The 22191-nt window shown below is 45.0% G+C and overlaps 1 protein-coding gene and 1 long non-coding RNA gene across 40 annotated transcripts in view; both read left to right on the top strand.

The window, feature by feature from the left end:
• Positions 1 to 22191, top strand: part of CACNA1C (calcium voltage-gated channel subunit alpha1 C) — a 747770-nt gene that overhangs the window by 258326 nt on the left and 467253 nt on the right. The gene's annotated exons all lie outside the window — the stretch shown is intronic.
• On the top strand, positions 9992 to 14940 carry LOC119866445. The gene is made up of 4 exons (XR_005379696.1): positions 9992 to 10413; positions 10757 to 10938; positions 12509 to 14415; positions 14630 to 14940. It is a non-coding gene; the product is annotated as an uncharacterized LOC119866445 (long non-coding RNA).

Genomic DNA, 22191 nt, shown 5'->3' with positions numbered 1-22191 from the left:
ACATGGTAAGGCCCTAGGAGCAAGGCAGCTATACAAGAGCAACCACCGAATCATCTGAGTACGAATCATCTTGAGGAACTTTTCACAAGCCTATATAACATCTCACTTCTCCATCAATTAAACACTTTGAAAGGTTGGCCTCAGAGAGAATGCCATTTACTTCTCCAATGATATCTAGGTTACTCACTAAATCCCTGGCTGCTGCTTAGAGAAGCCAACCCCCCAGGTGTGTAGCTTATACACACACACACACACACACACGTGCACGTGCGTGCATGCACGTGTGCGGTTTTCTTCTTAGAGGGGGTAGTAAGACCTGTCAAAATTAATTTAATTAGCTGCTATTTGTGTTTTTCTTCATAGTTTACAGCATTCTTTGACTGGTATGATCTTTGATACCAAAAGTTAGCTCTCATGGTAGGCAGGACCGATACTGATGACTGCCGCTGTACACTTGGGGAAACTCAGAAGTTGAATGAGTTGGCCAGGGTCACACAACCAGGGTAGATCTAAGATGGAAGCCGAGTCTTTGAACTCTGCATTTGTTCTGAACACCTTATCTTTCTCTCTGGAAGGTCATCAGCCCTCTAAAGCCACTTGCATTTAAAGACCACCTGTCAATGACAGATTTTCTGCACAAAGATTTTAAGCCCCATATAGATATTTGTATTTCCTCTCAATATCTCACATTTTAAAATTGCTATTTGTCCCCAAAGCACACAGTATGGCTAATACCTGACTTGCTGCTATTAATAATTACACATGTCTTTGTTTCCTCCAAGGAGATTCAAAATGGAAGCGAGCAAGCTCGGAACTTGTCCTTCACTGAGTTTGGGTCATCAGAGCTATTAAATACATGGAGCTTGACTCCCATCTTCCTTTAGTTCTCAGGTTCTCTCCCTGTTGTTTTTCAGCAAAAGTTTCAAGTATTCTATTGGCACTAGGAGGACCCTTGAAAAACAGCCTATTGTAGTGCAAATTCTTTTCTAACGAATGCATTGTGTAAGCAGTAAATCTGAACAAGCGACACCTGGACTCTTGAGCAGGTGGAAGATGTTAACCTTGTCTGGGGCTTAAACATGTAGCTGTCCTTGCTGCTGACACTGTGGCCCCTGTGGAAGGAGGGGATCATAGCTAAGTGTTCACTCCAGAACTTCTGGGTGGGCCACTGGGTTTTCCCTTGGGCCCTGGCCTCCTCTTTTTAGCTAGTCACCCTCGCCTCTGAAGTTCTATCTCCCCGAGTTTGCCTAGGACCTCCTTCCAGTGCCCCTCTCCCTCTCTCTAAGACCACCTTTCTGGGAAAATGATTCTTGTACCTTAGTATCAGTTTTTCCTGAGGACATTAGCATTTCAAGCTGTCAGGCTAATTGGAGACTCTGTCCAGCTAGAGGAATCTCCCAGACAGGTGGTACAGTCTAGCGATGTGCACACTGGGCTTTGTGGTTGGACGGACCCGAATTGGAATCCCAGCTCCACTTTCAGCTAATCTTTGGCAAGTTACTCAATCTTCCTGAGTCTGTAAAATGAAGATAATGGTGCTGTGCTGTTGTAAGAAGGCCACACGGAGTCCCTGGCTATGCTCAGCTTGGGGAGAGTCACTGCATTTCTACAACACTTCCCACCTTCCCTCCTGAAGAAGCCATGAGGCATCTTCATCCAGCTTTCCATTTAAGGACAGTGGACAGTGTACTGATGAGGCAGCGGGAGCCCACGGTTATTTAAACATCAGCTATCACTCCTACCTGACAGTACACATAGTGTCAATTTCTTTCTGCTTTGGTATACTATATTTCATTGATTCAAATGAATACATTCTCCTTAAATTTCAATTCCTCTAAAATTGGCATGCATTTTATAATGGATGGTATGTTGTGGTTTAGTGGGCAGCATTTTTTCTTTCTTATTGGTCTGTAAAATAATGTCGGTCTTAAAAATCTATGATTCTTTCAAATTGAAGAAATACAGTAATTTTCTTTCTTTTTTTTTTTTCTTTTGAGAGAGAGCAAGAGAGTGCAACAGTGGGCGGGGAGGGGCTGAGAGAGAGGGAGAGAGAGAGAATCCTTAGCAGGATCCATACCCAGCACTGAGCCTGATGTGGGGCTCAGTCTCATGACCCTGAGATCATGACCTGACCCGAAATCAAGAGTCCGACGCTTAAGCAACTGAGCCACTCAGGTGCCCCTATTTTTTAAAATCTGAGTTTAAATTCCCTCAGGTGTTAAAAAACTACTCTGCTTTGGCGATAGTGATGCAGTCTCTTCCCAGGCTCTCTGTTCTGGGTCATCTGTCCAATGTCCCCATGTGGCAGGTTGCTGTCTGGGTACAGAAGTGGTAGAGGAAGAGTTTCCAGGCTTCTGGGACACATTTGAATAGGGTGTAAATGACATTTAGGCTTGCATTTTGCTGCAGAACTCAGGTGGCTTGCAGGAACTCTGTCCCTGGCCCTGAGATGTCTTTCCAACACCCTATACAGGGAGCTGTCCTCTAATGTAATATTCAGGTCAGTTTTTTTTTTTTTTAAATGTTATTCTTTTTTTTTTTAATTTTTATTTATTTATGATAGTCACAGAGAGAGAGAGAGAGAGAGAGAGGCAGAGACACAGGCAGAGGGAGAAGCAGGCTCCATGCACCAGGAGCCCGATGTGGGACTCGATCCCGGGTCTCCAGGATCGCGCCCTGGGCCAAAGGCAGGCGCCAAACCGCTGCGCCACCCAGGGATCCCCAGTTTTTTTTTTTTTTAAATACAAACAGTGAGCACTTACTGTGTAGTAGGCACTGTGTTAAGCACTTGACACAAATAGACTCTTTTACTTAATACAGCACCTCTATAAAAGTAGAGGCTGCTCAGTCTATATCTTCCAGAGGAAATAGAAGCTGAGGAGAGAACCTACTTGCCCAAGGCGTGGACTCAAGTCTGTCCCACTCCAGAGTCCATGATGTGAACTACTGTGCTCTACTCTCTCCCAGCCTACACTGGTAAAGTGGTCCTCGTGTTTTCCCCCACTCTGCCTTAGCTAGTGGTGAAGGTAAAACAGTACAGGAGTTAAGTGTGAGTTCCAGTTCACTAAGAATCTGGTTGGCATGCTGCGTGTAAAAATAGAGGGGTGTGGTTATGGATTTGGGGGGGTAAGGGAGATTAAAAAGGGGGGAAGCACAGTCAAGATTTTGAGACTTTCCAGGTTAGTTTTCAGCTCTCCCCCAGCTGCACTCCTTCCATCTTCTCACCTTTGTGGTTGTGTCAGCAGGGTCCCCTGGGCGGGGGCCGGGGGGGGGAGTTGAGGGGGCACGTGGCTGCCTGGTGCGAGCAGTGCTGCTCTTCGCCTGTCTGAGATTTTCTTCTTTCTTGAAGATAAATGCAGCAGGATGCTTCTCCCTCTTCTGACTTGAGTCAGATGTGCCCTAGTTGCCGAGGAAAGAGGAATAAGTGCTTGACGATCTGTCAGCTCAGGTAGAGGGAAAATTAACATTTCTAACAGTGCGTAATGGAGACTGACTATGCACCAGGAACTATACTATATGAGCAGGTCCTGGGGAAACAGAGGGGAAGACACTGCCAGGACTTCCAGGAGGCTCCATCTGGTGGGAAATACAGCAGATGTACTGGCCAATTATCATTAATGGGCAAGAGTTTTAAGGGACACGAGTACTGAGACACAGTGTTGCCTAGTAGAAGGAGCATGGGATTTGGAGTTCTGGAGACCATATCCAGCTTTCTTTTCCTTGCTGACTACTTAGGCAAGTTCAGTTTCCTAATCTTTATAATGTACATAAGTATATTTTTTCTTGCAGGCTCATTGAAAGCATTAATTAGATACTTGTGCAAAGTGCATGTGCTTCCTTGCAGGCCTCATCCAGTACCCGGGATGTAGTCGGAGCTCAGGAAGTAGTAGCTGTAATATGCATGCGTAGGAATATAAGCACATGTGTTTGTATATATATGTATAGAGATTTTTCAGTTCCTTCTTTCCTTTATTCAACAAGTATTTGTTGAATACCTGTTCTGAATACTAGGGATTTAGCAGTATATAAAACAGCTCTCCCTGCCCATAGGTTATACTAGGGCGAGACAATAAATAAATTAAATAAGTAAAACACATGATGTTGGGTGGTGACAAGTGTGTGGAGAAAGATAAAGCAGTAAAATGGGGATGTAGGTGTGGGTAGTGGCTTATATTATAAATAACATGATTACAGAAGGCTTCCCAAGGGGATGCTTGAGGGAACCAGCCAGGTGGATATTTGGGAGAAAAGCATTCCAGGCAGATGGAATTGGAAGAGCAATTTTTCAGAGGTGAGAGTGGCTGGGTAAACTCAGGGAAGAGGAAGGAGGCCAGAACATCTGGAGTGGCTCAAGCTAGGAGGAATGCTAGCTGAAGGTAGGACAGGGTGCTAACTAGAGGCCAGAAGGAGGAGGGCTTGGGCGCCATGGGAAGGACATTACCTCTTGGAATGAGTAAGGGCCCATCGGAGATTTTGAGTTAGAGAGTGGCATGGTCTGTGTTATAACAGGATGAATGTGGCTGCCGTGTAGAGAAATCACGTGTGGAGGAATCACTGTGCGTGTGTGTGTGTGTGTGTGTGTGTGAGCATCGAATCAGAGGACCTTCATGTAAGCCGAGAATATGATTGCCTTGGGTTACGAGGACAGATGAGAATAGATAGTGGAGGAGATAGAGGAGGAGGGGCCTGGAGAAATATGGTTTGGATTGTGGGTTTGGCCCTTCCTTGTTATTTGTCTGAATGGTTTTCCATTGCTGTGGGCTGGGGACACTGTAGCAGGAAGTGAGGAGCTGTTGGCCTCTCCACCAGTCCAGGGCTGGGCTTTGAACATGTCCAGATTGTGGTTGAATGGACATTGTGGGAAAGACCAAAACACACCGGTGTGTGTCAGAAACAAGAACAACAAAACAACAACAACAACAACAAAAACAAACAAGCGAAAAAACCAAAAACAACAACAACAAAAAAGAAATAAGAACAAGCCAAGACCTGAGGCCATGCCAGGGCAAGGCAGAGACCCTTTCACTGTGGCTTTCCCTTGTGCCAGATAAGGAGGATGGGAGTTCTCAGCAGAGGTGGGGAGATGTGGTGAGAGCCTGCAAATACAGTCACTGCAAAGTGTGTCTGTGGATCGCCCCAATTCCCCAAGAAGACTTGGGGACTTGAGAGCCCAGAGTATGAACTCAAATGTCCAAAAGGCTAAAAGGGGAGCAGGTGGGAGTTGTGAGCGACATTACACAGCACCCATCCTGACCATCAACAGCCTTGGGAACCAGCTAGTCTGTGCACTACAGACTTGTCCTCATTCTCTCCTGATCACTCAAGAGGATCTGTGCTTTTCTGGAGCAAAAAGGACTTTGTAACTAGAGTTTTCTGTTTTGATTTTGTGGGGTATTTTTCCCTACTATCAGTCACAAAGCCATAGATACATTTCCCCAGGACAAGAAGAAAGAACAAGTCTTGTGTAGTGCTCATTGTGGGCTAAGTACTGTTCTGAGTATTTGATTTGTATGAATTCCTTCAGTCTTCAGAGTGGTTCTGTGAGGTGGGTAGCATATTGTCCCCATTTTGCAGAGGAAGAGACTGAGGTTAAGGGCCTTGCCCAAAGACCTAAAGCTCATAAGTACTGGCCATTACTGGAACACATGCTTCTGCCTCCAAAAGCCTCATCTCTTTTCCCTTTATCAATCCAGTAATCATTTGTTATTTATCATGTGGAATTCATTTTTGGAAGTAATTTGTACAGACGTACACAAAGGAACTGTGTGGTCACAAAGGGAAAAAGCAGCTGGCTCAAGTCCTTGATTTTCCCATATCTGTGTGGGGTGCCTGCCTGGAAGTTGGCAATTTCCACTTCTAATGTGGTATTGTCATTTATCGACATATGTGTCATCCTCCTTCCTGTGGCTGGAAACTCACTGAGGCCAGAGTCCATGTGAAATTCATTTTTCTATCTACTATAGGGGCTATGCCAATGCCTAAAACATATTAGGTCCTCAGTAAATTTGAAATAATTTCTCAAGTTGGATGGATATCTTTGGTAACAAATTATTAAGCCATCCATTTCTGAAAATAATGAAAAGGAGGACTTTTAAGCATGTGACTCATAAGACAAGGTTACACCTGAATGGTGCTTTTATGATTTCAAAACACTTCCATACAGTTTATCTCATTTCGGCCCCCTGTCAACCCTTATAAAGGTGTTGGGGTACACATTATTTTCCCAGTTTAATTAGGAGAAAACCAAGGTTAGTGTCAACAACCTTGACACTGTCACAAACAGGATTATTTTGTTTTTGTTTTTTATTTTGCTTTTAAAATCAGAGTAGAATGAGAATCATCACTCCCAATTTCTTACTTTGTGAGCAACACGTACCTACTGAGTATAAAGCTTGAACACAGGACCTAATGATACTCATTAGGCATGAACAAGAAGGTGTTTTGATTCCTTACTTTCTGGTAAATTGCAAATAATTTAGTATAGTGCTACTCAAAATGTGGGCCCCAGCTGGTAGACCAGTTACCAGTTACCAATCCGTAGTGTGATCATGAGCTTGTGGCAGAATGTAAATCAACTGTGTCTATAAACAGTGCTTAGTTTACTTGACTTTTTTTTCTTCTTCTTTTTTTTTACATTTTTCTTTGAAATAATCTTAGGCTCACATCAAAGTTGAAAAATAGCACAGAGAGTGTGCATAGATCCTTCACCCATCTTCCTCTTATGTTTATACATTGCATAACTGGAATATAATGGTTAAAATGAAGAAATTGCCATTAGTACAATACTTTCAGTTAAACCTCAGACTTCCTTTTGATTTCCCCAGTTTCTCTGCCTAAGCTTATTTTCTGGTCCAGGGTCGAATACAGGGTCCTGCATGATTAGTCATTAAGTCTCCTTTAGCGTCTCCCAGAAACACGGGCCTGTCCCTCAGTCTTGCCTTGTTTTTCCATGACTTTGACACTGTTGTTGAAGAGTACAGGTCAATTATTTTGGAGAATGCCTCTTAATTTGGGTTTGTCTGTTTCATCATGATTAGATTGAGGTAATACATTTTGCCTCCAGGATACATACAAAACTTCTGAATATCACAGAAGTAATGTGCCCTCTGCATTCTATCGTGACAGGGGCAAAAGATGTTAGAATGTGTTTTTACTGGTGCCACTAAACTTTATCACTTGGTGAAGGTGGTGTCTGTTGGGTTTATCTACTGTAAAGCTGCTATTTCTCCATTTCTAATTAATTAATATCCTGAGGGAGATATTTTGCGTATAATATTTCATTGCTTATCAAACTTTTGCTTGTAATTTTAGCATACATTGCGGACCTTGCCTGCAATATTTATTACTGTGGTGTTTGCCTAATTTTTCTATTGTCTTCTTTTCCTCTACATCTCTTAATTGACCTTCTTCTATTAGGAAGAGCTATCCCTTCTTCCTCATTTCTTTCTTTATTCAATTATTAAAATTAATAATTTAATTAATTTAATTAATAATATCACTATCATGTTATTTTATTCTATGGGCTATAATTTAATATTACTCTTATTTGTTCTGTTGTTCAAATTGTTCTAGCTTTGGCCATTGAGAGCTCTCCCAGGTTAGCTCCTGTCGCCTTCAACGTGCCCTCAGCCCTCAATCATTTTCTTGCTTTTGGACTAGGAGCTGCTCCAGAATCATCTTGAATTTTTTCTACCTCAGCCCTGGAATCAAACACTTCTCCAAGGCACTCTGGTTTCTTTTATTGGAGAATGATATTTAAAAACCAAGATTTGGGCACGAGGTGTGTTCATTGCTATCAACTTTTTTTATATCATTATTTCCTTGCTGAAGGGAGCTTCATATTTTGAAAGAGAGTCAACTAGGTCCTTATTTGTCATGGACCCGGAACAATCTGTGGCCCTGCTACTTTAAGTTTCAATGGTCTTAAAGATCTGTCACCATGGACATATCACCCATCTGGTGGTAATTTTAAATTCCCTTGAAAGAATCAGTGTTATTCTTTCACTCTTGCACAAAGCAAGTAATGTTGAGCACACAGTGTGTGTCAGGCCTTGGGGTTGGTGCTAGACTCACAGTGGTGACTGAAGTTCTCCTGAGGAGCTTATAATACAGTGTCTTCTATTAAATCTGGGAGATAGTACTTTTTTTTTTTTCTTCTTGGTCACTGCCCATTATGAGAACTCATTTAAGATTATTCAGTGTTCTAAAATGTAGGGGATTCAGCCTCAGTGATTTTTAATTTTGATTTTGGATCCAGAAATTGTTAGAATATGAACAGGCTACTCCCTGGCACAGCATCACTTGGTATCATTAAAAACTTTTGCCCATGACTTGATTCTGACATCTGGGTGGTTGACTCCTTTAGGCCTTATGCAAGGAGGCTGAAGATGAATACACTGACTTGAAAAGACTTCTGGTATCTAACTGCTCACTCTAACCATTGTGTGAAACAGTCTGCTGCAGGAAGGAGTCAAGGCTTGCCGCAAGAATCGGGCTCCGTCTTTAGTGTTTCCCTCTCCTACGGGCCTGGCGGAGTAGGAGTCCTCCTCCTCAAACTGGTCTCAGACCCCAGAAGGATCTCTTCAGCAAAAGTATGTTTCAAAGATCTGTTACTTGACTTTAATCTTCTCCACCTGCCTATCAAGTTGGATATGGGTTCAGATGGAAGGAGGTTAGCAGTGATGTCACTTAAGGTCACTTGGATGTGCATTATCTCCACTCCCACACCCTGTGCTTCCCACTGGTTTAACACAATCTGGCATTATTTCAGTGTTTCTGACTGTGGCTTGTTATTAGTATTTCCTTTAACTTTTTGAGCATACGTGGACTAAGAATCCCTTTCACAGCTCTGAAAGGTGTCCCTGGCAGAGGCTTCTGCTGGTAGGGCAATACTATCCTATCAAACAAGCCAATTGTCTGGAAGCGTCTGTTGGTCTTTTTTGCCTTTGGAAAAGGTGGGAATACTGAAAACAGATGCTAAGGCTTGTTCTCTCTATATTGATCCTTTCTGGCATCCATGAAATTATGAGTATTTTATGCCACTGAACACATATGTGTTCTTGGCATGTAAAATATACACACAATGACCGACTTACTGCCTGTTCTTGGGAGGAAGGGAATAGTGGAGCTGTGGTCAAGTTGATTGCTATGCACTCTGGTTAGAAATGGGAGGACAAGAGGATCAGTGGTGTTTGCCTTGAGAAGTAACAGGCATCTGAGAATCCCTTTGCCAGATGTGTCAAAGATGGGCAACTGGGGTGTGCTTCTCAGCAAATAGTGCCATTCTTCTCGGGTGGCTCCAACCTTGAGCTTGGTAGATGACCAGTGGCCCAATTATGGATATGGATCTTTCGTGCCCATCTCAGTTTTTGTGTAGGTGGTTTTCACGAAATTTTGTTTGTGTGTATCTATGTGTCTATATTTTAATACATGAAATCCAGTTTAGAGAACAACTTTGTGGGGCTCATCCTGCTTATAATGCAGTGGTCTGCCCTTGAGGATTTTAAATGAGCTGACCTACATAGCTTAACTATTTCAATTAAAAGTAACAGAGAGGGCGGCCCCAGTGGCTCAGCAGTTTAACGCCGCCTTTAGCCCAGGGCGTGATCCTGGAGAACCAGGATCGAGTCCCACGTCAGGCTCCCTGCATGGAGCCTGCTTCTCTCTCTGCCTGTGTCTATGCCTCTCTCTCTGTGTCTCTCATGAATAAATAAATAAATAAAATCTTAAAAAAAAAAAAAAAGGTAACAGATTGTGGATTAGTGAGAGGTGAAGGGCTGGAAGGCAAAAATCCCTCCCAGGAGCTCTGGTTCAGACAAGGCAGTAGAAGAGACAAGAGATTCTGGGTAAAAATCATAACTGATAGCCATCACGCGTGCTTTGACACCCTGCTATGGCTGAAGTCCTTGTGAAGATGACTTCTTGATACCTCATGCTATGGACTTGTATGGGATCTTCATGGATTGAGGCATGCTAACTCTCTTCTGGGGAAGAATTATGACAGTATTATTCCTAACTTTCCAAACATGCACTTGTCCACTTTCAGCTATCTCTACACTTGATTCTCTGAAGAGATGGTGCTTTCCCCAACTCTCCAAGCCTCAAGGGACAGTGTGGAGAAGAAATGCTGTTTATGGTACAGGGTAGCCATTCTTGCATTCTTATTCTCCAGTTCTTTTCTACTACTCAGAATTCTGACTCCACAGAAATTCCTAATTAACTCAGTTGCTCTACAATGACAAGCTAATCTCTGGAGCTACCAAGTCAGGAAAGTCATTCGGCCTGGATCAGCATGGATTTTCTCCCTTGCACCCAGTTCAGCAGCTGGGCACCAAACCAACCCCTACATTGTGGGATGAAGATGCCAAGGGCTGGAGCAACTCAGGGCTGATTGTTTCACTCAGAAAATCATGGGTTAGACATTTTTTAATTGCTAGCTTATTTTAAAGAGTTTTTTTTGTTTATTTGGGTTTTTTTGGGGGGGGGTTGTTTTTGTTTTGTTTTGTTTTTTAAGTAGGAGATCAGGAGATTGTATAACCACTGGAAGGGGCCATCTCTCCTACATACTGACTGTATAATTCACCAGCTAGATGGGGGTGATGGGGGTTGATTTAGGCCTGTGACCAAGTAAAGGGTAGTACTTTTCAAATTCTATCTGTATGACTCCTTAGGAGTAGGGTGCAAAGCCGGGCCATGGCAGATGGGAGTAGGGAGGGGACAAAGAAATGAATGACTAACAAAGAATTGTCTCTAATAGGCCGGATAGAGGCAGTTACATGCACAGGAGATGTAGAAGCCACTTCTGGTCTCCATTCTTCAGTTCCAGTTCATGTACATCCTACTGTCTATCAGCTTACCATATATAGTGCTTATTATGGGACTGGCAGTATTCTAAGTGTTGTACATAATTAACTCACGGTGCTCACAGGACCTGATAAGGTAGGTACTGCTGTTATCCCTGTTTTATGGGTGAGAACTCTGAGGCATTGAGAAGTTATTAAATTTGCTCATAAACATTTGTTCTGGAGTGAGGTTTGGAGATCAAGCAGTTTGGCCTCAGTCTACCCATTATACCAAAGGCACATAGGTTCTGTCCTATCCCAGCCCCAAGGATTTTCAGAGAAGAATCCACAGTGCCCCTTGGGTTATCATGCCTCAAACTTGAATTTGCATATGAATAATCTGGGGATCTTAGTAAAATGTAGATTTTGATTCAGTAGATCTGGGGTGTGGCGCCTCAGAGTCTCCTCTCCAACCAGCTCCCAGTGATGTCATGTGGCTAATTCGTGGTCCACATACAACCCCATAGCAAAGCCTTGGTAGAGTATTCTTTGGTTTTCACTGTCAGATTGCACTTAACTGGCTGTGGAAGAAACTCTTCCATTTAAATAGAGAGCTCTTTCAGCAATAGAGTAATACGAATATGAATTGAATGAGTGATCCACTGGAAAAGAAAAGAATTGTAGTAGCAAGGAGTCATCAATTTCTGTTTAAAAAACTACTTTTCTTAGGACTTTAATAGAAAATGGCAAGATTGTATCGTCCCTTTCTGTGTATTGGCCAAGGGTCTTTCTTTTGTTCTTGGGCTAACCTCAGTACTTCTGGGCTAGCTTTGGCTCTAATTTTTTTCTGAGTCTTTGTTACATACAGTTCACCCAGCCACACCCCAGCGATGTACAAGGGATCAGACACAAAGTTAGATTCCATCACAGAGGCAGAGTCACCATGGTAACCACATCCTTTGAGTCTTGAGTGTGGCCAGCCACCTGAGCTGAGCCGATAGTTGAAGTGAACCCAGTTGTTCTCCTGAGACATGCAGAGAGTGATGCCTTGCCTACGCTAGGCTGCTGTATCTTCGTCCTTACAACCAGGGGCTTCCACTTGCTGTGAAGAGTCTAGATACTCAGAACCTCCTCCCCTCCCTGGAATCTTGAAGTTAATCTCCAGGGTGTTTTCTGATCCTAACTGCCCAACACCATGAGAATACTGCAGTGCCTTGGGATACTCTTGTTCTTCCGGTTTGAGTTTTGGTGGATAACCACATCTGGGTCTTGCTGTGTTAATGTGTCAGTATTTTGGTTTATCTGCTTACTGGTAGTATGGGGCATATGGCAAATCCAGTAGTGAATGGGCCAGGGCAGATCAGACCCTACCACATGGTGGCCTCATAGGGAATCTTAACTCTAGTGTGTGGAATCTGTGAAAAGTGTGCCTTGCTAGATCAGATTTTCATTTTATGTGCTATGGTAAAAGCCACCTCTTATAACTTGGAACAATCTCCTCTTCCTCTCTTCCCTTTCTGCCTCTCTCCATGGCCTCCATTGCTCAAGGGACGATGGTGTGGGTTTGCTTTGTCCATCTCACTTGGATGACATCATCAAATAAGCACTCTGTACCTCTTCATTGAGACCCCTGAGATGACCTAATGTTTGATGGAGCTGAGAAAAAAAAGAAACCAAAACGACCCAATGGAACATAAATGCTGATTTTAGTTATTCTTGTTTGATAGGAACGATGAACTCAGTTGCATTAGCTTGGCCACATGACTTCTTGAGAGGCACCTTTCAGATATGGAAACACTTTAGAGGGTTGTGTTGAGCCTCAAGAAGACATTGAGCACTCAATTCTCAGTGACCAATGGTTGACCTCTTTTGAGACATTTCCAACTGGAAAGGAGAGACAGGTCTTCCTGCCTCCCATGGAACCTCATTTTTAATGATGTGGCTTCATGAAGATGTGACCTAAGGAAGAACTGGGTACAGACAATGCTTTTAATCTCACTCACCTTATTCTTCAGTTATATATATAAGCGTCAAGAAACCAGTGTTAGCTAACAGCACTGTTTTCACTGCTAAGCAAAACTTCGGGAAGGGGCATCCTTTGATAGAACATTAATGAACCAATTTTCTGTCAGTCTAAATTAAAACCTACACTGCTTCCCTTTTCCCTCCCAAGCTCTGCTCTTATAGACTTACTCCAAATCATCTTAAGTGGTATAAAACTGATGGTGATTGGTTTTAATATTGAAAACCTAAAATTAATAAATGTAGTTTGGACTGCTGCTCCTGTCCATGTGTTCTTTTATGTAGGTTTATTTAAAAGCCAAACAACACTGCTGCTTCCAGAGACCCTTTGTTCTGGTCTTCATTATCAAAGCTGATGGAATCAGGTTTGGGACCAAGGCTTATGCCCACGAAACTGGCCAACTATTAGGCAGAAGAAGCATTTCTTTTCAGAGTAACCAGTATAGATAGTAAGCAAGATATGTATATAAGCCAAGAAGTATTTCCTGTAAAGGAGTAACCAAATAATTAGTTGATTTTGACATGATCTTCCCATAGACATAGTGGCAATGGAGCAAAGATACACTTTTCCTGAATTTTGAAAGAATTTGAGCAGTTCTTGCCTTGAATCTGATGTCTGTCAGACCCAGAAATTTCACATACATTCTCTGGCTGGCACAGGGTGGTGAAGGGTGAACGGTTTGGGAAATGAAGAGGTTTGGGATGAATGGCACTGAAATCACTTTGAATCTTGGAGAATATTTGGAGGGGGATCCCTCAGTCTGACTCCCTTGTGAGTCAGAATCAACAGGGAGCTCAGTAGGGACCCCGATGGGTTGAGTTAATGTGGAATGGGCTTAAATGGATCCATGGAGTGTTCTGAAGAGGAGGGGGTTGGCTCTTCTCAGACGAGGGAGGGGATCTGGATTCCTTGGTCCTTTGGGTAGAAGGTCACTATGTCCAAAAGGATTCTTTGAAGAGTTGTTGCCCATCTTTGTCTCTGAGAAGCAGAATAAAAGGGTTGTACTTGTAAGAAGTAGAGAAGAAGAGGTGAAGTTAGGAGATCTCCATGGCTGTGGCTGAGAATTAATGATGCAGAAAGGTTCTGGAGCCCCTAACTCTGGTTTTAAAGGTCAAGGGTTTTCACCTTGCCTAGTAAGCTCCTCAGCTTACCAAATGTCTTTGATCACATTGCTTAACCACCCTGAACCTTCATTCCCTTACCTGTAAAGTGGAGATAATGCTTGTTCCAGAAGATTGTTAACAGGATCACACGAAGTAATAATATCTAGCATCAAGACTCACATAGCTCTTCAGATGTTCCAGGCCATTATTACTGCTTCTGGTTCTGTTACAGTGGCTGACAGGGGCAAGATGGTAGTGGCCATAGAAATGTCAGGTTGGAGACATCAGAGCTGGCATAGAGATGCAGCAGAACTGATTGAAGGGAAGCTACCTACAGAGCACCCAGTCTGACTCCATCCACAGGCTGGTGCCTGGTCACCTAGAGGACAGGATGGGTTGTGACAATAGCACCTCCCTTGGCTTCCGGGGTGACACACATTTCATCCTGGAGAGGCTTTTGGTGGGAGCCACAGCCGGAGGAGGATACGGATGTGGAGATAGTGTCAGAGTGAGTTTCCGCGGAGCCTGTAGAGGGTCGGAGGCTGCAGCCCCTCGGCCCCATGGCCTGGTCCCTGAGCTCCTTTCCCGGAGTTTCTCTGGCTAGTTGTAGTGTTTCAGCGTCTTGCTCAGGAAGTCTGGTTTTTAACTGGTAAAAGATGTTATTCCAATCGTCTGTTTTCATTCCCTTCTCTGTTTTTGATTGTCCTCTCCTCTCCCACCAGCCTCCCACTCTGCCCCCTACACACCCTGCCTGCTTTCCAATTTTAGCGATGTTACCAGGGCAGCTTTTCAGAAAGCCTGCTTCAGTGGTTCTTGCCTGGGCTGCTTCCACCGCGGCTGTGTGCTGGGGACCATTCACTGAGCCTCAGCCATCGTGCCCCATCTGTTCTTCTGGCTGCGGCCACCCAGCATCTGTGGGGGGCGGCGAGGGCTGAAGATACCCAGACAAGTGACGGGGAGGACCTGCAGCAGGGGTGCCCAGCAGGAGACACCCACTGAAGGGCTCTGATGACCCCCAGGGGTGGGGGGACAAGGTGGGAAATGATCACATTAAAATGAAAAGATCTTAAACGTGATTTGTGAAGAATTAAATTTCTTTCAAACTGCGTTATTACTCATAGGAATTGTATCAATCAACAGTGAGCACTAGATTGCTGGATCAGTCAGAAAATATTGTTGCTGCTGAAGAATCAATGCTAATTGAATCATTAGGGCATTATTACATGAAACACAGATAGCTTGTGATGATAACTCTCTGCTCCGCTTGGTTGGTCATCCTCCAAGAAGCAGTGACACTCTGTACTGTCTGATGCCTGGCAGGGTCTCCTTCATTACCAGCTTTCTCATTGGACTTAGGTGTGTAGTGGTTGTGGTAATATTTCTCTATTAAAAAAAAGAAGAAGAAGATGTAACACAGTCCTGCTTGAAGTTGGTAATAGTGAGCAATTTTGACAAGGAAGAAGGTTAAAGAAGAATTTGTATTATATTTTCCAAATCTCCTGGTGGGGTCTTTGATAAGTGAGCATGCAGCTGCAACTTTCCTGAAGTAGGCAAAATGCAAAAAAGTGATTAACCTGAGCTCAGAATATAAGGCAGGGCTGCAATGGGGGTGCTAGGTGCAGCCTGGCCACCCAGGTCTGAGCCCTCAAGTTGGCTAGAATGGCTTCTGAAGGGGCAAGATATTTTGTAAGGTCTTAGAGGCTGGTGTTAGAGCTGGGTTCCCTCTCCATCCTCCAAAGACTCTGATATTGGCCTTTCTGCCTAGAGGTGCTGATGGGTATAAGTGAAGGCAAAAGAGACTTTCTTCATCCATATCTGGTTTTTAGCAAATAGTAAAGTAGGCCACGTTGGCCTCAACCTTCCCTCCTCTTCCACCTCTCTTGTGGCCATTTCTCTTGTCCCTCCATGCACCCTGCTGACCTCTGGCAGCCCGAAGCCCCTACCTGGAACCCTCACCCAGGCCGCCTCTCTCACTTAATGGGAGTGAAATTGTTCTGAAATTCCCCTCCCTTTGTGGGAAGACCCCACCAGGCCTGGATTTCCAAATCCCCTCATCCCACCATCTCAGTGGGTGTTTGGGCCCATGTGAGGTTCCTTCCAGGGATTATACTTGCTTTTGAACAAGAGGTTTCTGGGAATGTATGACCTAACCCAAATGGAATGATCCTTGAGGGGATTTCAAGGGTTTCTTAAGTAATGCACAGACAGACACAGTTCACATAGCCAGTCCTGGCTGTGTCTAGGAGGTATGGGGTGGAAAGAGGAGAGGTATTTCCTTGAAGGCTCACTGCAGCCTTCTTTCTGACTTGCATATGGCCCTGAAGGCCTGATTTCCCCCCACGTGTCAAGGAGCAAGTGAGCAGGACAGCGTTTGTTGCACACCCACTGCCGCACCGGCAGGGTGCTCTCATGTAGATCATTCACCTAACACTCAGAAGAATCCTCGGAGATAAATATTATTACCCTCCCCTCATTTTTGAGTACGAGAACACAGAAGCTTTAGCATTAAGTAACTTGCCCAAGATCATGTAGAAGAACTAGCATTCAAATCCAAGTTATCTCAACCACAGGCTTTTCTGTCATACCACATTATTTTTCCTCTCTTCCGTTGTCCATCTTCCCTTTACACACACACACACACACACACACACACACGCACACACACACACACACACACACACACCCTTTCTCTCATTTGATTCTATCTTATACTTGCCTGCTGTAGTCTTTACTCCTTGTCACGCCCACTCATCTGCAAGACCTCCCGGTCATCTTCCATGTTCTGGCCCCCCTCCATCTCCAAGCTCCTCTGCCAGGGTGGTCATCTTAGGTGTTCTGGCCCTCGTCCACCCCTTCCCACTCTGTCATGCCAGCAGCCCTAGTGGCCAGCGCAGTGCCAGGTGCATAGTAAATATCTAGGGATATCTAGGGGATGCCTCCTCTTCCTTGCTGCGTCTGCCCAGTTCATGTGCCAGTCCTCCACATCACCAGCTTGCACCAACGGCTCCTTCTCTGCTTGCCCTTCTCAGCTCCATGGTGCTTGCTAGAGGCCAGTGAGCAAAACAAGTAGCGAACCTGTGGTGGATGTAGTTAGTGATTATGTACTTACGGGCAGAAATATTACAAACATTTCTCCTCTTTGCATTGCCCTTGGCCACCCTGGTGGAAGAAAGTCTTTATCATGCTTCCACTTTACATGGAAATACTCTATCATTTTCCTCATTTGCCCGGGTAATTAGTTTTTCTGTCTCCTCCACAGTGGAACTAAAAGAATTGTCATGAGGTGCCCTGAGCTATGCCTGTGTGTTTCCTCTTTTTTTTCACATGCAGAGTACCCCTTCTATAAGACTATCTTGTGTCAAGGTGACCCCTTCTGAAAAAGCTTAAAGGTAACTCTGTGTGTGTGTGTGTGTGTGTGTGTGTGTGTGTGTGGCTTGCACACAAGCCAGAGAGCAGGTGAGCAGAAGAGAGTGCTTGTGTGGGGGAATATACATGTGATCCATCACACAATGTAAGAAGCCTGGAAAAATAGGTCAGAGGAATGACAGACCCCACTGTCTATGCCGTAATTCTGAGGTTCATCCAATGTCTTAGAAGATTAATGAGTGGGGTTTCGAGTCGCTTTGTGCTTTCACGGGCTGAGCAGGGGCAGGTGGATCATTTCTGACCCATTAACCCCCCCAACCCCCCTCCCCCTCCTGTTCAGCAGCCGTCTGGGGGAAAACCATAAATTCTGCCGTTTGTCTGTCCTTGCTTGCTGGACACCTAATGGGCAGGATCGTGAACGGGGGTAGGGGGGTAGGTTCTGTGGCAAGATTCTTCCCAACTTGGTGGTCTCTGCTGAGAAAGCAGGGATTTGGGTCTGGTTTTAGCCCTGATGTTTTCCTAGTACCTAGAACACAATAAGCGTTTGAGACAGTTGTGTTGAATGAATGAATTTGCAAAGTATTTCTCCTCGTTTTCAGTCACGGGCACCTCTGCTCCCTCTCTGCCTGAAGGCAGTATTACCATGCCCTGTCCCCTGGTCCCCTGCTGTCACCATCATCACTCAAGATCCTCCTTCCATAACACAGCTTCATTTTTTGATCCAAACATCTTCCAGTCCTCTACTTGTCCCTGTCCCCATCCGCACAGCCCCTCATTCCAGTCAGGCTTCTGCTTCAGGGTCACTGCATGGCCGCACTATTTTCCTAGCCTGCCTCCTTACCTCCTGGGATTCTCTGTGGCCTTCAGGTCAGAGGTTTCAGAATCCCATGCCTTCGAGAGCCAGGCGAGAAACGTATGTGAAGCAGGCCTCCCCCAGCAGGGAGAGGGTTTGTATTCCCATAGATGTGTGCTCATCCCCAGTGTGGCAGGAAAATGGCAATATAAGAATCGTGAAAAATAGCCTCTGACACTTGGCCTCCAGGTTGGAGAAACAGTAGGGGATGGAGGAGTGGTGACACACAAGAACACATGTTCCCTAAAGGTGTAGCTGCAGCAGATTATCACCATGAGGGAATGTCCACCTATTGTCACGAGTCCTTCTGATTTAAGAAAGGTAATATGCATTTTTGGTGAAACCTAATGCTTCATAAGTGTTGGCACACAAAAATTTTTAAAATAACTATACCAGCCAAATATAACACCTCTGTGGATCATGTTGGCCTGTTGGTTGGGGGTGTGTGACCTATGCTCCAAAGAGTCTTCCTGGGCTACTGAGGCCTGACTGGCTCTTTCCCTTCCCAAGTGCCCCTAGAACTTAGAGAAACAACATCACGTGGTAGGAACACCACTGGCCAAAGGGTCTGGAAACCTACTCTCTAGTCCTGGTTCTGCTGTTGGCACCTGTTTCCTCATTGGTAAGTGAGAGCAATAATATATGACCTGTTCAGTTGCACGGCTTATAGTTTTTGAGTGTTTTCCTATGCATGATTTCACCTGACCCTCAGAAGAACCCTGTGTGGTAGGCTTGACAAACGTTCTTGTTCTTAACTCAACAGGAAAGAACTGAAGCTCAGATAGGTTACGTGTCTTACTCAAGGTCGTGCAGCTTATAACTGGTAGAGTTTTTTCCAGTGTTTGGGTCTTTTCTCCTGAGGTTTGGTGTTTTGTTTTGTGAGAATGGGATCCTCTTTCTCGGTAAGCTGTTAGGTACTATCCTTAAGGAGTGAGAAGCTTGTTGTTATGGGGGTTATTATTCATAAGGTGGATGCCATACATTTCCTCATTGTTCAGCACTCATTGTATGGCATGGGAATTGATCTTGGATTATTCGATGTGTGGTGATCTTCTCTGACCAGGCTGTGAGTACCGGCGACAGGGATGAATTCTAGTACAGAGATGTCTGTAGAGCCGTTTGGTAAGTAATTGCTGACAAACTGAATCAGGAAAGTGGTGATGCCCTCTGAGAGTGCCATGCAAACCAGGCAGTGCCTGAGGATTGTCAGGACCCGGTGGCCCTGGGACTCTCCCTGCCCTGCTCATAGTTGGCCAGGAGCCCTTGGTCACAGATGTGGTGTAGCACATGTGGCAGCCTCCATGAAGATGATCGCCATCCAGGATCCCTGAGTTGGGAGATGGGAAGGAATGAAGTGGCCTGGTGGCATGTTGTAGTCTGGCCTGGGTTTGATGAATTCTCGGTGGTAGCCAGTTTAACTCCGGAGTGTCAGGTTTCTTCACCATGAGGCCATCCACAAACCCAGGCTAACAAGGCCTGCCTCCTGTGATGGTGAGCAGAGCTAAGGAAAGTTCCATGTGCTAATACACCAGAACAAGGCCCTGCACTGATAAGTGCTCAAACGCCGGGCACCTCGCACTGTCCTTTGTTACAGCAGTATCACAAGGGCGCTGTTCATCTGCTTAGGCCAGTGCCGGGCACTGAGTGCCTCTCTGCAACTGTTAGATGAGATTCCCTCAACACAAATATTCCTATGTAACAGTACCTGGAGGAGCCTTTTAACATGAGATTTTACGTAGATAGTAAAAATGAGTGGAAGACAACTAGGTCGACATAATGGAAAGAGAATGATCTTCAGTTTGCTTGAACATGGGGCCAGCTTTACACAATGGTGGATATGCATCCGAGTTATGATAACATTCCAATTCATTTTTGCTAAGGAACTGGTTAAAAGCTCCAGGCGGGGTGATTAAGAACGTGCTCTCTGGATAGCTCCAAGACATTCCCCTCCCTCTGGATCCGTCCCTGCTGTGCTTTGCTAGGATTTCCTTTTCTGTTTCAGGCCTCCGGCCTCCTCACTCTGAAGTTACATGCTCACTCCAAGACTCTTCTAGCTACGGCCTTCATTAATTACATTAAGAGGCCTCTAGCTTCCCAGTGTGCTTTGCAGAATGTTAGCTGCCTGCTTTGCTCATGACCACTAGCCTAGGAATGTGGTGTTGACTCTGGTTGCAGCTCTTTCACCAACAGAAGCGCTCAGGGCCGGAACCTGGATTCTTCACCCGGCTGGGAAGGGTGTTTCCCAAGGGGGAATGCCAGGTGAAGACAAACCTAGCCCTTTTATCCTTCAGCCCGGCCCGGCCGCCACAACACTCTGTAAACCACGGACAGCCAGCTCCTTCCAGAACAGCTCCTCAGGTACCAGCCGTGCTCACCGTGGCTTGGTCAGTACACATTCCCCACTGTGTTTGGACTTGGAAGTGTGAGCGGAATCCCAGTGTGTAGGGCTCTGTGAGGAAAAGGCCCGGGGGTAGGTGGTGTGAGCACCTTCCTCCTGAGGGCAGAGCTGTGGGCCTGTTTGCTCTGTGCGAGGGCCCTTGTGGAGCAGCTCAGAGCCCAGTGTCGAACTCCCCCACAGGAATGTGCTGGGGATTATTGGTTAATGCCAGTAAAGCACTTGAGCTATAAATGTCAAGTTTAGTGTTAATAAACAGGGGGATTAGGTTCATTTATGCAAAAAGGAACTCCCTTCACAGTGGACATTGCAGGGAAGACTTGACTTTTATCAACAAAAACAAACAGTCAACTGTAAACCTAGCTCCTTCGAGCCTGAGGCCTCCATCTCGTCTCTTACCCTGACATCCCACTGGCTTTCTCTCACTGACTATGAACTCTGCCCCGCTGCTGAGCTGATTGCCTAATTGTGTTTGTGTGTTTGATGTCTTTTGAAATCAAAGTGTCTTAGGAAAGTGTTGAAAGAAGAGCAAACAAGGCAGAGAGATTGCATGGCTATGTGGAGAGGCCCACATGCTTTGTGCCACCCTGTGGAATAGGTGCTGTTCCTCAGGATTCTGCATACTTTAAAGGAGGTGCTCCAGTTAATGGTCTTCTATTCTTCTACTTTGTATACAACAAAACTGAAGCTTAAGGATTTTAACAAAACGGAAGCAGCAGGATTTGCTCTGAGTTCATTCTCTCCAAGAAGCTTCTTAGGTAGGTTTTTCTCAGCTCAGTTCTCCTGAGGACATCTTTAGCACACGAGTACTCAGCCATCCAGTGTTGAAGTTTCTGCTGATGGGATAGATAGTAAAGGGAAGAATCCTTACAGAATCCCTGGCCAGGAATTTGCTGGGTGCTTGATAAACCTGTCCGTGTCAGGTGTGTGTCCTCCCATTTCGCAGACTAGGCAGCTGAGGCTCAGAGAGGGCTATCTAAGTGTCTGAGCTCACGTGCTTTGCACTGCCTTCCTTAAAGGCAGCAGTTACCATGTTTGTTTGTTTTTATTTTATGTTCTGTTAAATCCCATAGCACCTATTATAGCTGCATCGCCCTTCCTCTGTGACTCTAAAATCTGAAAATCTCTGAAAAATGGCAGTTCAATCACTATCCATTTGGCAGAAAACTTGACCAAACTCATTTGGGGGCAGAGTGACCTCAACTGACACAAGGGCAGGTATTATCTCTATTTCACCTGCTTAGAGTGACTATTCATATGTTCATGGTATGAGTGTATTGACTTGTGGGGTCCTTTGCCCTGCTGTGGTATTATGTACAGTATACACACACATGACCTTTCTAGAACCTGAAGCATCCAGAATTCCAAAATATGCCTGGCCCTGAGAATTTGCAATGAGGGACTGTGGCCCTCTCTAAGGCTCTGCACCCAGCAAAGCACTGGCCGCCCAGTGTCACTCCGTTAGCGGAGGGCTCAGTGTGGTGACTGTCCCGCTATATGCCTGTAGCAAGAGAGTCATAGAAGCCAGGCTCCCTGTCCAGAGTCTTCATTAGGCACTGGCCATATGGTGTTGAGAGGAAGGACCAGCAAAGAAAGGAAGAGAGGGAGCCTGGTGCAGATGGCCATGTATGTGGGTGACAGCTAAGATGAAGAATGTCCATGGTCAGTGC

Source organism: Canis lupus, chromosome 27 (genome assembly GCF_011100685.1).
Source record: "Canis lupus familiaris isolate Mischka breed German Shepherd chromosome 27, alternate assembly UU_Cfam_GSD_1.0, whole genome shotgun sequence".
In the NCBI taxonomy this organism is placed as follows: Eukaryota; Metazoa; Chordata; class Mammalia; order Carnivora; family Canidae; genus Canis; species Canis lupus.
Note: the sequence above shows the minus strand (reverse complement) of the source record. Positions and strands in the feature narration are given on the sequence as shown.